Here is a 12,491-nt window from a genome sequence, read left to right as displayed (position 1 = left end):
GATTGTCGAATATGACTGACATATTTGACCTTGTATTTTCCAGGGCAGCCCTGAACCATGTTGACAGACTTCCCATGCTCGGGCAATGGGTTCTTCTTAATATTAGGACCTACGTCCTCAAAGCACAAAATACCACACCTCACAAGGTCTTGAACCTTGATCTTCAAAGGATAGCAATTCTCCACGGCGTGGCCGGGAGCACCAGAATGATAGACACAATGCAATTCAGGCTTATACCACCACTGAGGGTTAGCAGGTATAGCTGGTGGGTCTCTCGGAGTAATCAACTTCCTCTCTATCAAAGAGGGATATAATTCTGCGTACGTCATTGGAATAGGATCAAAAGTGATCTTCTTCCTCTCGTAACGCGTGCTGGCTTGATTACTGTTGGGAGGCTGGTAGGCCTGCTGTTAAGGACGGAGTTGTTGCTGATATTGCTGAGGTGGTTGCTGATTATTATTATGCTGCTGATACTGCTGATTATCTCTGAAAACAGGTGCTATATGAGCCACCTGTTGCTGGTTACCGGCGGGACGCACGGTCTTCCTCCTCACAGAGGGTCTTCTAGGTTTCACATGTGAAGTCACAGCATGCGCCTCTCCATCTTTCTTCTTCGCAAACTCCATCTATCGTTTGGCAGAAGAGCCTTCTTCCTTGGTCAGACGTCCTTCTCTAACCCCTTCTTCTAGACGCATCCCCATATTCACCATCACGGTGAAGTCAGAAGGAGCACTAGCAATCATCCGCTCATAATAGAATGAACTCAAGGTCTTCAGAAAGATCTTGGTCATTTCCTTCTCTTCTAGCGGAGGAGTGATCTGTGCTGCCAACTCTCGCCACCTCTGGGCGTACTCTTTGAATGTTTCTTTGTCCTTCTGGGACATGGCTCTCAATTGATCCCTATCGGGAGCCATATCCATATTATACTTGTACTGCTTGACGAAGGCTTCACCAAGGTCATTGAAGGAACGGATGTTCGCACTGTCCAAACCCATGTACCATCTCAGGGCGGCACCGGACAAACTGTCCTGAAAGTAGTGGATGAGCAGTTGATCATTATCAGTCTGAGTTGACATCTTCCTGGCATACATGACCAGGTGGCTGAGAGGACAGGTGTTCCCCTTGTATTTTTCAAAGTCAGGGACCTTGAATTTCACAGGAATCTTCACATTGGGAACCAAGCACAGTTCGGCAGCAAACTTGCCGAAAAGATCCTTTCCTCTAAGAGTTTTCAATTCCTTGTGCAGCTCAAGAAATTGATCATTCATAGCATCCATCTTCTCATGAACATCTAGGCCCTCAGACGGCTCAGAATGATAGATGGTATCGTCTACCCTAGGCATGGTATGCACGACAGGAGGAGGAACAGCAAGGACCGGGCTAGATGTCGGCATAGAAGCAAAAGTTGGAGCAGGGCCCTCAGGCATGAAATTGGGAGGCATCCCCCACGGAAACCCGGTTGGCATGGCTGTCGGCACAAAGTGTGCACTGGCTGCAGGCACAGTTGAGGAAACAATCTCAGAGATGACTGTCCTCTGGGGAGGAGTTAAAGGCGTCGGAGAAGACTGGCTCTGGGCAGCCAAGAACGATTCCATCAAAGCACTCAGTCTGGCGACTTCCTCCTTGAGCTCACGGTTCTCTTGCTCTAGATGATCCATCAGTCTTGCAGAGTTGGCTCTAGTGTAGTACCGGTGAGTCAGCTTGTCTTCAAAATAAATGAAGAGCACAGAGTTAGACCACAGGACAGGAGGCCGGAAACAAAACCTGCTTATGCATATGATGCATGCAATGCTTGTGCATATGATTTGTTTTTTTTATTATTTCAAAGGAACTCTAGGGTGTTATTTGCAAATTTTGGAAATATTAACTGTTTATCACATATGGAAATATCTCATCAAATAATATCAAGAGAAAGAAGTACATCATTGTCAATCATTTACAAGAGGAAAGGAAAATAATCATCCTATGGATCCCTAGAAACAATCGTCTAATGCTCGGGACACAGGAAGATAAGCTGCACGAAGCTTCTTCACTTCCCTCTCATAGGCTGCCTCCATATCTGCTTTTTCCTTGGCGAGTCAGTCATACTTCCTCTTCCAAAACTTGGAAGACTGAGGAAGTAGAGAAGTCCATGCATCATCAGGGTCATCAATAACCTGATGTTCGAGGAACTCTATCAAAGCGTCCTTCTCCTTAATCTGCTGAAGCAACTCTTCCCTTTCACGGATCCAGGCACGTGATAGGTCTTCGTCTCTCAACTCCTCTACTCCTTGATTAGGGAGGGTTGAAGGCCCAGCCACAATCAAAGGTGTAGGTCTTGGATAATCGTAAGACATGAGATACTCAGACGCTCTCTTCCTTACCCAAGCAGTGTAAGGCTCCAAAGCAATGCAATTTTTAGGACCCAACTCCTTCCTTCCTTTCCTATGAACCTTGCGCCAAGCGCGAACCATTCTGCCCTTCAAGCCTTGGGGATCTTTACCCTCCTGAAAGAACACACCCTCTAACAGAATGTTATTAGGTTTATCCTTTAGGGGGAACCCAAGCTGACAACATGCTAAAATAGGGTTGTAGTTAATCCCACCACATGTACCAAGAAGAGGTACATTGGAGAATTCACCACAAGAGTCAATAATCTGCACTCCATCATATACACGGTTATACCAAAAGATATCATAATTAGTGAGAGACATAAGTCTCGTAGACCACCGTAGACATCCCTTGTTCTCCTTGAAGGCGACCGTCTGAGGTAAGTGAGAATAAACCACTTATACAACAGAGGCAAACAGCACACAATAGCACCACCACCCTTTGCATTCCTCATATGCAAAGAGAAATAGGTATCACTCAACAGAGTCGGAACGGGATTAAGAGCAGAGAAGATCCTAATAGCGTTCACATCCACAAATTTGTCGATGTTGGGGAACAATACCAATCCATAGATAAGAAGTACAAATATGGCCTCAAAGGCATCCTCACTCATGGCCTTCCCATAAACAGTAGCTTGAGCAATGAGGAACTCAGAAGGGAGACCTTGAATTCCACCTTTGGTAGTCATATGAGCATCAACCAAGGATTCATCTATGTTCAACATGTCAGCTATCTCTTGAGAAGTAGGAATACTCTTCAAGCCACTGAACGGCAACTGATCCAGGATAGGTATACCCACAAGATAAGCATACTCCTCAAGGGTAGGCAAAAGCCGAAAGTCCGAAAAAGTGAAGCAACGATACAAGGGATCATAAAACTGCACCAATACGCTCATCAACCCTTCATCCACCTGAGTAGTCAGAAGAGGAAGAAGCTTCCCAAAACGAGCTTTGAAACCCAAGGGATCTAGTACATAGGATGTCAGATTCCTTAACTCTTTCAGATCGGGTTGTCTGAAGCTGTACTTCTTTGTATGCCTTCTTTGTCTTTCCATGTTTGAAAATTTTGCAAATAAACCCCTTAAGCTCCTTGAAAATTTTCTTCATTATTGATGATATGGATGCAAATGGATGCATGAATGCAACAATCACACTCAAGGATCAAGCAAAGCACACCAAACAAAGGTCATGGGATGGATCATGTTATCCTTAATATCAATCATCCATTTTGGTGGATTATGGTTTACACCTTATCAAGACCCAAGTTCCATTGATATTAAGGATGTATGAACGGATCAACCATGAATCAAGGGTTTGTTGCAAGTCACGAGCATGGAGTCTTGGTTAAGAACCACCCAAAGGGAGTGTACTAGGGTTTAAACCTGCCAAGCATGTTCTACAAGAGGTTCCCATAGTCATCATCCCATCTTTCAGATATTATCGGAGAAACGAATACTCGTATTCCAAAAATATTCTCAAGAGAGACTCTTATGAGTGTAGTATCGCGTAACAATCGTATCAAATCTTACATTTGAATGACTTCCGCACTACATCCTAAAAATAGGCCAAGATGGGTTTGGTAAACTAAGGTCCTTGGCTTCTAAGGTCTATATTGGAAAGAGTAATGTCTAACCACAACTTACTTGTGTGACATTATTGATCCCAGCATGACCTCCACCAAGTGAATGGACTTGCAGATCAACTTGCTAAGGAATAACTCCACACAAGTCGACAAGACTATGCCATTCTCCTATCCTAAGTGCACTCGAGTCCGGGTATAGAACTCATCTCACAAAGATCACCAAGCATACAAGGAATTAATATCAAGCAAATCAATCATTACATACAATACAGTAATCCCAAATTGCACAAAAATATGTCACAAAACAATATACAATATAACAAAGGTGAAAAGTTGGCAAAACCCACTGGACACATTTATCCCCAGTGGAGTTGCCACTTTTCTGTAGCGGGGTATTCGTTACCATTGGAGATATTGACTAAATCCAAGGTAAATCATACAAAGTCGAGTCGCCACCGCACTTCTATTTATCCAAAGGAATGGTTAGAAAGCAAACAAAAACCTAATAGTTTTAACAAAAACTAATAAAAGAAACAGAGATCTGGTTAAGGGGGTTGGTTATGCAATGGGAAGGTGTTAGGCACCCAATACATCCTAGGTACTCCTAGGGAGCCCTTTTCACACTTGTTGTAAGGTTATTGTTTTTTGTGAAAATTTTATTTGTGCAAACATGATTGAAGAGATGAGAAGAGAATATACAAATTATTTACATTTTTGTGTTTGGATGGATAAACCCATTGCTTACGTACCCTCTTATAAAAAGATTAGGATCAAAACCTCGTAGTTCGGGTAAAAAATCTCAAAAAAACAAATTGGTGAATTGGTTTTAAAACAAAAGCCTTAAGGTCTTTCGTTATCAAAGGGAGAAAACTCAACCTAAACCAACAATCCACCATGTGAGGAAGGCTTCAACATACTAGTGAGGGGTTAACCCTATAATAAGTAAGGATGGCTTACAATCCAACCACTAAGGATGAGGTGAGGTTTACATCAGCCACTAAGATAACTCAAACCTATGGCTAATGTATATGAAAAAATTTGATTAAGAGAGTGGACATATGGAACCACAAAAGACATTTGAATGGGTTATATTTACCAATTAGAAGTATATACAAAAATGGTCAAAATTGACTTAAAGATTCAATTCAAAATAAGTGTTATGGAAAGAAAGTTTGAAAATCAAAGGCATAAGGCCTAGGTTTCTAATGTTGAAAACAATAGGTCAAATGTTTGCACAAAAAAGATTTTGGCTTGGGTTAAGGTGGAGAAGGAGAATAAGTCCTAAGGGAACAAATAGGGTGAGGGATAAGAATCAAAGCCACAAAAAAGGGTTCCTCTCTTGAGATCATATGGATGATCCAAGTAAGTTTCATCCTTTGGAATAAGCAAGCACAAGGTATAAGCAAATCAAACAAGTCTCATAAGAGATCCTCAATAAAAGGAAACAGAATGCCAATACATGGACTTACACCCGACTCCTAACAACAAAAAGGAAACAGAATGCCAATACATGGACTTACACCCGACTCCTAACAACAAAAAGGAAACAGAATGCCAATACATGGACTTACACCCGACTCCTAACAACAAAAAGGAAACAGAATGCCAATACATGGACTTATATCCGACTCCTAACAACAAAAAGGAAACAGAATGCCAATACATGGACTTATATCCGACTCCTAACAACAAAAAGGAAACAGAATGCCAATACATGGACTTATATCCGACTCCTAACCATAACAAACAAACATCAAAAGCAAACACATCAAAAGCAAACATCAAACACTATATACATACAAGAGGCTCAAACAATTGGTGGGCTTTAGTCAAGAGGGGTCATATCAACCTCGACAAACAAGCCAAACTGTAAGGGTAATCTGGAGCTCTTAACCACTAACATTGAAAGTTAGGGTGAAGCTGATCAAAGATGGTAAATGAGGATGAGACCTCATGCTCTTAACCCTGGCCAGGGTGAGCTCATGACAAAGAAAGCGTGGGGATCCAGAAAGAGGGACCCTATTCCACTTGACAGACTCTGGACAAAGATCTTGGGTACATGTTCAGAAGCATCAGCACGTAGTGCGAGCATAAAGAACGACTCACTGAATAACGGGGGATTGGCTACTAATCCCTTTTATCCGTCAATTGCCTCTACTCTTGGAGGTCTTATCAAGTATCACATGCCTCAACTTGGAGGTCTTTGAGCATAATTTTAAACAAACACAAATAGAGCCTCTGAAGGAGGACTTGCCAGCAAAATGCCTGCCAAAAAGGTGACAGGACTTCCAGACTACATGAAGTAAGAAGATAACTACCTAAGTGGTGTGTCAACCACAATCCAAAGCTCAAGCAAGAGCTAAAGCAAGCAAGCAACTAAGGTACCTGTACAAAGGCTAATCAGTTAGTACTTCAGTCACACAAACAGAAAACAAACAGTGAAACAATTCAACAATTACACAACTCAATGCATAATGTCCAAGCACTCAAATGAACTCATGAGCTCAAGCACATCACTTAAAATCCTACAAAATAAACCAAAGTTAGAACTCAAAATATTTGTATCTCACAAAGTGAGAACAAATCAACCATCAATGCTAAATGTCCAAACCTGAAACACAAAGCACAGTTAGTTTATGCACAAAACACTAGTACAAAGACTAAGTCCAAAACCAAACCCAATGATCAAAACAGAACCCAATCTTTTACATAATGCACATTCAAACAATCAATATAATGTCCTCAAAAGGACCAGCATCAAATCAATAAGCAAGTGTCTCAAATGGCCTATGCTATGCAAGGACAAAAAATGTGCACAAAATGAACTTCCAACTTAGAAAGTTCAAATCAAAACAGAAATGCATGCAATGACCTTGATATTTTTTATGCAAGTTTCTCATGTCATGAACAATCAATATGCAAAAGATCAAATCCAGAAAGGTTCAAACGATAGATGAACAAAAGTGCAACAATTCAATGCCAAAAATGTGACACAAATTGTCACACTTATCTTTATGTGTCAAAAACAATGATAGCATATGAGAAAAATTCCAAACCAGTGACCAAAAATTCATATCATGAATTAATATTAAGCATGCAAAAAATTGGATCAAATGGCTTAACAATGAAGATTTCACAATGCATTGAACACAACATATCAAATTAGCATCACATGGATTCAAAAATTCACTAATCAAAAACCAGACATCAACAATTCATGAAATGGAGGGAAAACCAGGAAAAAAAATTAGGATTAATTTGGATCATTTTTCTATTTTTAATGATTTTTCTAAAATGAACAAAATAATTGCAATAATAAAAGAAATGGAGGGAAAATCAAATATTTGAATAAATCTCAGAAAATACATGAGCCACAGATCTTGGCGCGCAGTGCAAATCAACGGCTCAAATTCAAAAGCCTGAAACGCAACGTTTCATTAATCTGCATCAGCATGCCACTCAGCAGGTCAAGGCACGCGTTGCTTGGTCAATGCAATGGTATCCAATCAAACGTCCAAGCAAGCGTACATGTAGGTGTTTAATTGGCTGCATTAAATGGTAAAACACTAATGTCTTGACTGATGTCATGACATGTATGTGTGACTACATTGTAGTTACTGCAGGACTAGCTAACACAGGATTATTGAATGCTGTGACATTCATACCTGTCAACAGATACTAAGGAACAGAAGTTCTGTTAGAACTTAGTATTCATTTGCAGTCTGGTTATCAAGGAAGAACCAGACCTGGCATAAGGCCTACTGACTGAATGTCAAACTGGATGTTGTGACATTCATCATTGACAGCAGCTACTGAAGATTAGACAGAGTGGTGTTCTGCTATACTTCAGCATATTACTTAGTTTGTTCTTCAAGAGAATAACAGAACTAACTTAAGGCCAATTGTGTAAATGTTAAGTTGGACACTTTGACATTTATTAATGTAAGCTGCTACTGTAGTATGGTCATTTTGATCATGTACAGGTCAGCAAATTTGTACAGTCTGTTTTCTGGAAAAACAGACTCAGCATATGGACCTTGATGTCAAGCTGAATGTCGTGACATTCATTCCTGACAGCATATGCTAAATTGTAGGTTGTTCAGTTTTCTGTTTCAGCTTTTTCTCAGGCTATTCTTTAGGGATTCAACAGCTGAGAGAAAATTCAGGAAATCAACAACCAAGCTACATTCAATGAACCTAACAAATAGCCTATTTGTTAGCAACCTAAATGTTGAATTTGAGGGAACTTGTGTGACCTAAAATTCAGGAAAATACAGGTGCAAAAGCCCAGGTGCTGCAATATAAAAAGGAAGGCATTCCTTCATTCAGTTTCGGGGATTTTGAGGCGTGAAGATTTAGTGTGTCCATCATACTTCACTGTTGTATTTTGTGAGTCTAGTATTAGACGTATCTTGTAAGCCAAGCCATTATCAAGTAGATGATAGCTTTGGCATAGGGTGTTCATTGAGTTGTAAGTGTTGTGTCACTCAAAGCTTTTAAGCGTGAGTGTTGTGTATCTTGATTTAAGCTGTGAAGCATAATCAAGAGTTGTTTTTGAAGTGTGACTTCAAAGTGTCTTTAATATCACTGAGGTGATTGAGGGGGAGTGAGTAGGAACTCTGATCTTAGGTTAAGATTGAAATTGCATTGGGTAGGGATTAAGTGATAAGTTGTAAACGGGTGAGTTTAGCTTTGAATTGATACTACTAATAGTGGATTTCCTCCCTGGCTTGGTAGCCCCCAGATGTAGGTCATGTTGGACTGAACTGGGTGAACAATTACTTGTGTTATTTACTGCACTTACTGTTAAGTTCTGCATAATCCCTGTCTGTGCAGAATTGGATGTCATAACAACCAGTGTGACATCCAAAGTCTGATAACTAGAATTTCAATTGGCATCAGAGCAGGCACCCTGCCTGTGAAGTTCTGGGTGAGATCTAGGGAAGTTACTTTATAGTACCATGGACAAGGATTTAGGACACTCAAACAGACCACCCATGTTGGATGGATCTAATTATGATGACTGGAAGCCTCGTATGATAGCCTTCTTAAAGTCTCTAGACAGCAAAGTCTGGAGAGCTGTCAACAAGGGATGGGAACATCCAACGAGGACAGATGAAGATGGAGTCAGTGTGCAGATTCCTGAAGAAGATTGGGACAAGGAACAAGAGGCATTAGCTCTTGGAAATTCCAAAGCCTTGAATGCACTGTTCAATGGAATCACTAAGAACATCTTCAGGCTGGTGCACAATTGTGAACTAGCTAAGGAAGTCTGGGATACCCTCAAGGTAACTCATGAAGGTACTTCCAAGGTGAAGATGTCCAAACTTCAGATGTTGACAACCAAGTTTGAAAATCTGAGGATGAAAGAGGATGAGACTATTCATGACTTTCACATGAATATTCTTGAAATTGCAAACACCTCTGGTGGACTAGGTGAGAAAATGACTGAAGAGAAACTTGTAAGAAAGATTCTCAGGTCCTTGCCTAAGAGGTTTGCTATGAAGGTCACAGCCATAGAGGAGGCTCAGGACATCAGCAATATGAAGGTAGATGAGCTCATTGGTTCTCTCCAAACCTTTGAAATGGGCTTAGGTGAGTATGCTGAGAAGAAGAAAAGCATAGCCCTTATATCTAATGCTGAAGAGGAGTCAGAAGAAGGATATACTGGAGGTGATGAAAGTATATCAGAAGCCTTAGCCATGCTTGGGAGGCAATTTACCAGTTCATGAAGAAGATTGATCAAAGAGGAAGACCTAATGTCAAGAACATCCCGTCTGACATTAAGAAAAGATCAACTTCTGAGGAGAAGTTCAACCATGGGAAGGGAATCCAGTGTCATGGTTGTGAAGGGTATGGACACGTCAGAGCTGAATGTCCTACTTACCTCAAATTGCAAAATAAGGGGCTAGCTATCACATGGTCTGAAGGAGATTCTGAAAGTGAATCTGAAGGAGAATCTGCCAAACATGTCACTGCACTAACCAGTGTTTGTGTCTCTGAAGATGACACAAGTGCAGATGAGCTGACATTTGATGAACTTGCTGCAGCATATAAGAAGCTGTGTACCACCAGTGCAGAAGTGCGTGCACAAGGAGAAAAGCAGAAGAAACTCATCAAGGAACTGGAAGATGAGAGACAGAAGCAACTGTCTGCCATAGAGGGGCTAAATGGTGAGATAGCCCTGCTGACCTCCAAGCTGAACCAGATGACCAAATCCATCAGAATGATGAATAAGGGAACTGACACCTTGGAAGAGATTCTAAAGGTGGGACAGCAGTCTGGAACCAAATCTGGGCTAGGATTTGGAAAAAGAGCTGAACACAAACGCCCAAAGGCTAGAGTTCAGAAGTGCAAGCGGATGTCAAAGCCAATGTCTCAACATCGAGGAACTAGGATGAATGATCATCAGAAGAGGAAATACCAGGATTGGAGGTGTCATCACTGTGGTAGGCTTGGACATATAAAAGCCTTCTGCTACTGGATTCATGGTTTCCCTAACAGAGCCTCACATGTCAGACCTAAGCATAAAACACGTAAGCGATGTGTTCCCATTAAGAAGCAACAATGGTATGCTAGGATAGCACACACTGCCCTAAGGGCTTCTTCCAGAGAAGACTGGTACTTTGACAGTGGATGCTCAAGACATATGATTGGTATGGAAAATCTACTGGTAGATATTCAACCTCACACTACCAGCTATGTGACTTTTGGTGATGGTGCCAAAGGAAAAATAAGAGGTGTGGGCAAACTGGACTGTTCTGGAGTGCCAAAACTGAACAATGTGCTGTTAGTAAGAGGACTAACTGCAAACCTCATCAGCATAAGTCAGCTGTGTGATCAAGGTTTTCATGTTCAGTTTACTAAGGAGCTGTGCATTGTGACAAATGGTGACAATCAGGAAGTTATGAGAGGAACCAGGTCCAAAGACAACTGCTACCTGTGGGAACCTGAACTCTCTAACTTTTCCACAACATGCTCCTCAGCCAAGGAAGAACAGGAGGTGAAGCTGTGGCATAGAAGACTTGGACATCTCCACTTATGGGGAATGAAGAAGATCATATCCAAGGAAGCAGTCAGAGGAATTCCAAAGCTTCTGATTGATGAAGGAAGAGTCTGTGGAGAATGCCAGGTGGGCAAGCAAACCAAGATGTCACACCCGAAGCTGGGACATTCCACAACCTCCAGAGTTCTGGAACTGTTGCACATGGACCTAATGGGACCTATGCAGGTTGAAAGTCTTGGTGGGAAGAAGTATGCTTACGTGGTGGTTGATGACCATTCCAGATACACGTGGATAAGCTTCATCAGAGAGAAGTCAGATATATTTGATGTCTTCAAAGATCTGTGCATAAGACTTCAAAGGGAAAAGGACAGTTGTGTGGTCCGGATTAGAAGTGATCATGGTACTGAATTCAAGAATTCCAAGTTTGATGAGTTTTGCTCGTCTGAAGGAATAAGCCATGAGTTCTCCTCTCCTATAACTCCTCAGCAGAATGGAATAGTTGAAAGAAAAAATAGAACTATCCAAGAATCTGCCAGAGCAATGATTCATGCAAAGAAGCTCCCTATGCACTTTTGGGCTGAAGCAATGAATACCGCGTGCTATGTTCACAACAGAGTCACCTTGAGAAAAGGAACCTCCTCCACTCTGTATGAAATATGGAAGGGCAGAAAACCCACTGTGAAGTACTTTCATATTTTTGGAAGTAAATGCTACATTCTCACAGATCGTGAACAGAGAAGGAAGCTAGATCCCAAAAGTGATGAAGGCATATTTCTGGGATACTCCACTAACAGCAGAGCCTACAGAGTGTTCAACTACAGGACCAATGTCCTGATGGAATCCATAAATGTCATTGTGGATGATAAAGAGGAAGGAACCGATGTCATGGAGGATGTTGAAACATTCCTTGACAGTCCAACTGACAGTCCAGTCAAGTCTGAAGAAGTACAGGAACCTCCTCCTGAATGTGAAGTAGAGGCACCCTCCAAAGTGCCATCTATCAGGATTCAGAAAGATCACCCTAAGGATCTTATCATAGGGGATCCCACCAGTGGTGTAACTACCAGGTCAAGAGGAATAAACTCAAATTCCTGCTTTGTTTCCAAGGTTGAACCAAAGAATGTGAAAAAAGCCCTGACTGATGAATACTGGATCATTGCCATGCAAGAGGAACTCGAGCAGTTCACAAGGCATGAAGTGTGGGAGCTAGTTCCAAGACCTGAAGGGTCCAACATCATTGGTACCAAGTGGATCTACAAAAACAAATCTGATGAGAAAGGAGTAATTACTAGAAATAAAGCAAGACTAGTAGCTCAAGGATACACTCAAGTAGAAGGGGTAGACTTTGATGAGACATTTGCTCCTGTGGCTAGACTTGAGTCCATCAGATTGCTGTTGGGGGTAGCATGCATCCTGAAGTTTAAGTTATTCCAAATGGATGTGAAGAGTGCATTCTTGAATGGCTACCTGAATGAAGAAGTTTATGTGGAACAACCCAAAGGGTTCTGTGATCCTAACCAACCTGAGCATGTAT

This window comes from Lathyrus oleraceus, chromosome 6 (assembly GCF_024323335.1).
Source record: "Lathyrus oleraceus cultivar Zhongwan6 chromosome 6, CAAS_Psat_ZW6_1.0, whole genome shotgun sequence".
NCBI classification, from domain to species: Eukaryota; Viridiplantae; Streptophyta; class Magnoliopsida; order Fabales; family Fabaceae; genus Lathyrus; species Lathyrus oleraceus.
Note: the sequence above shows the minus strand (reverse complement) of the source record.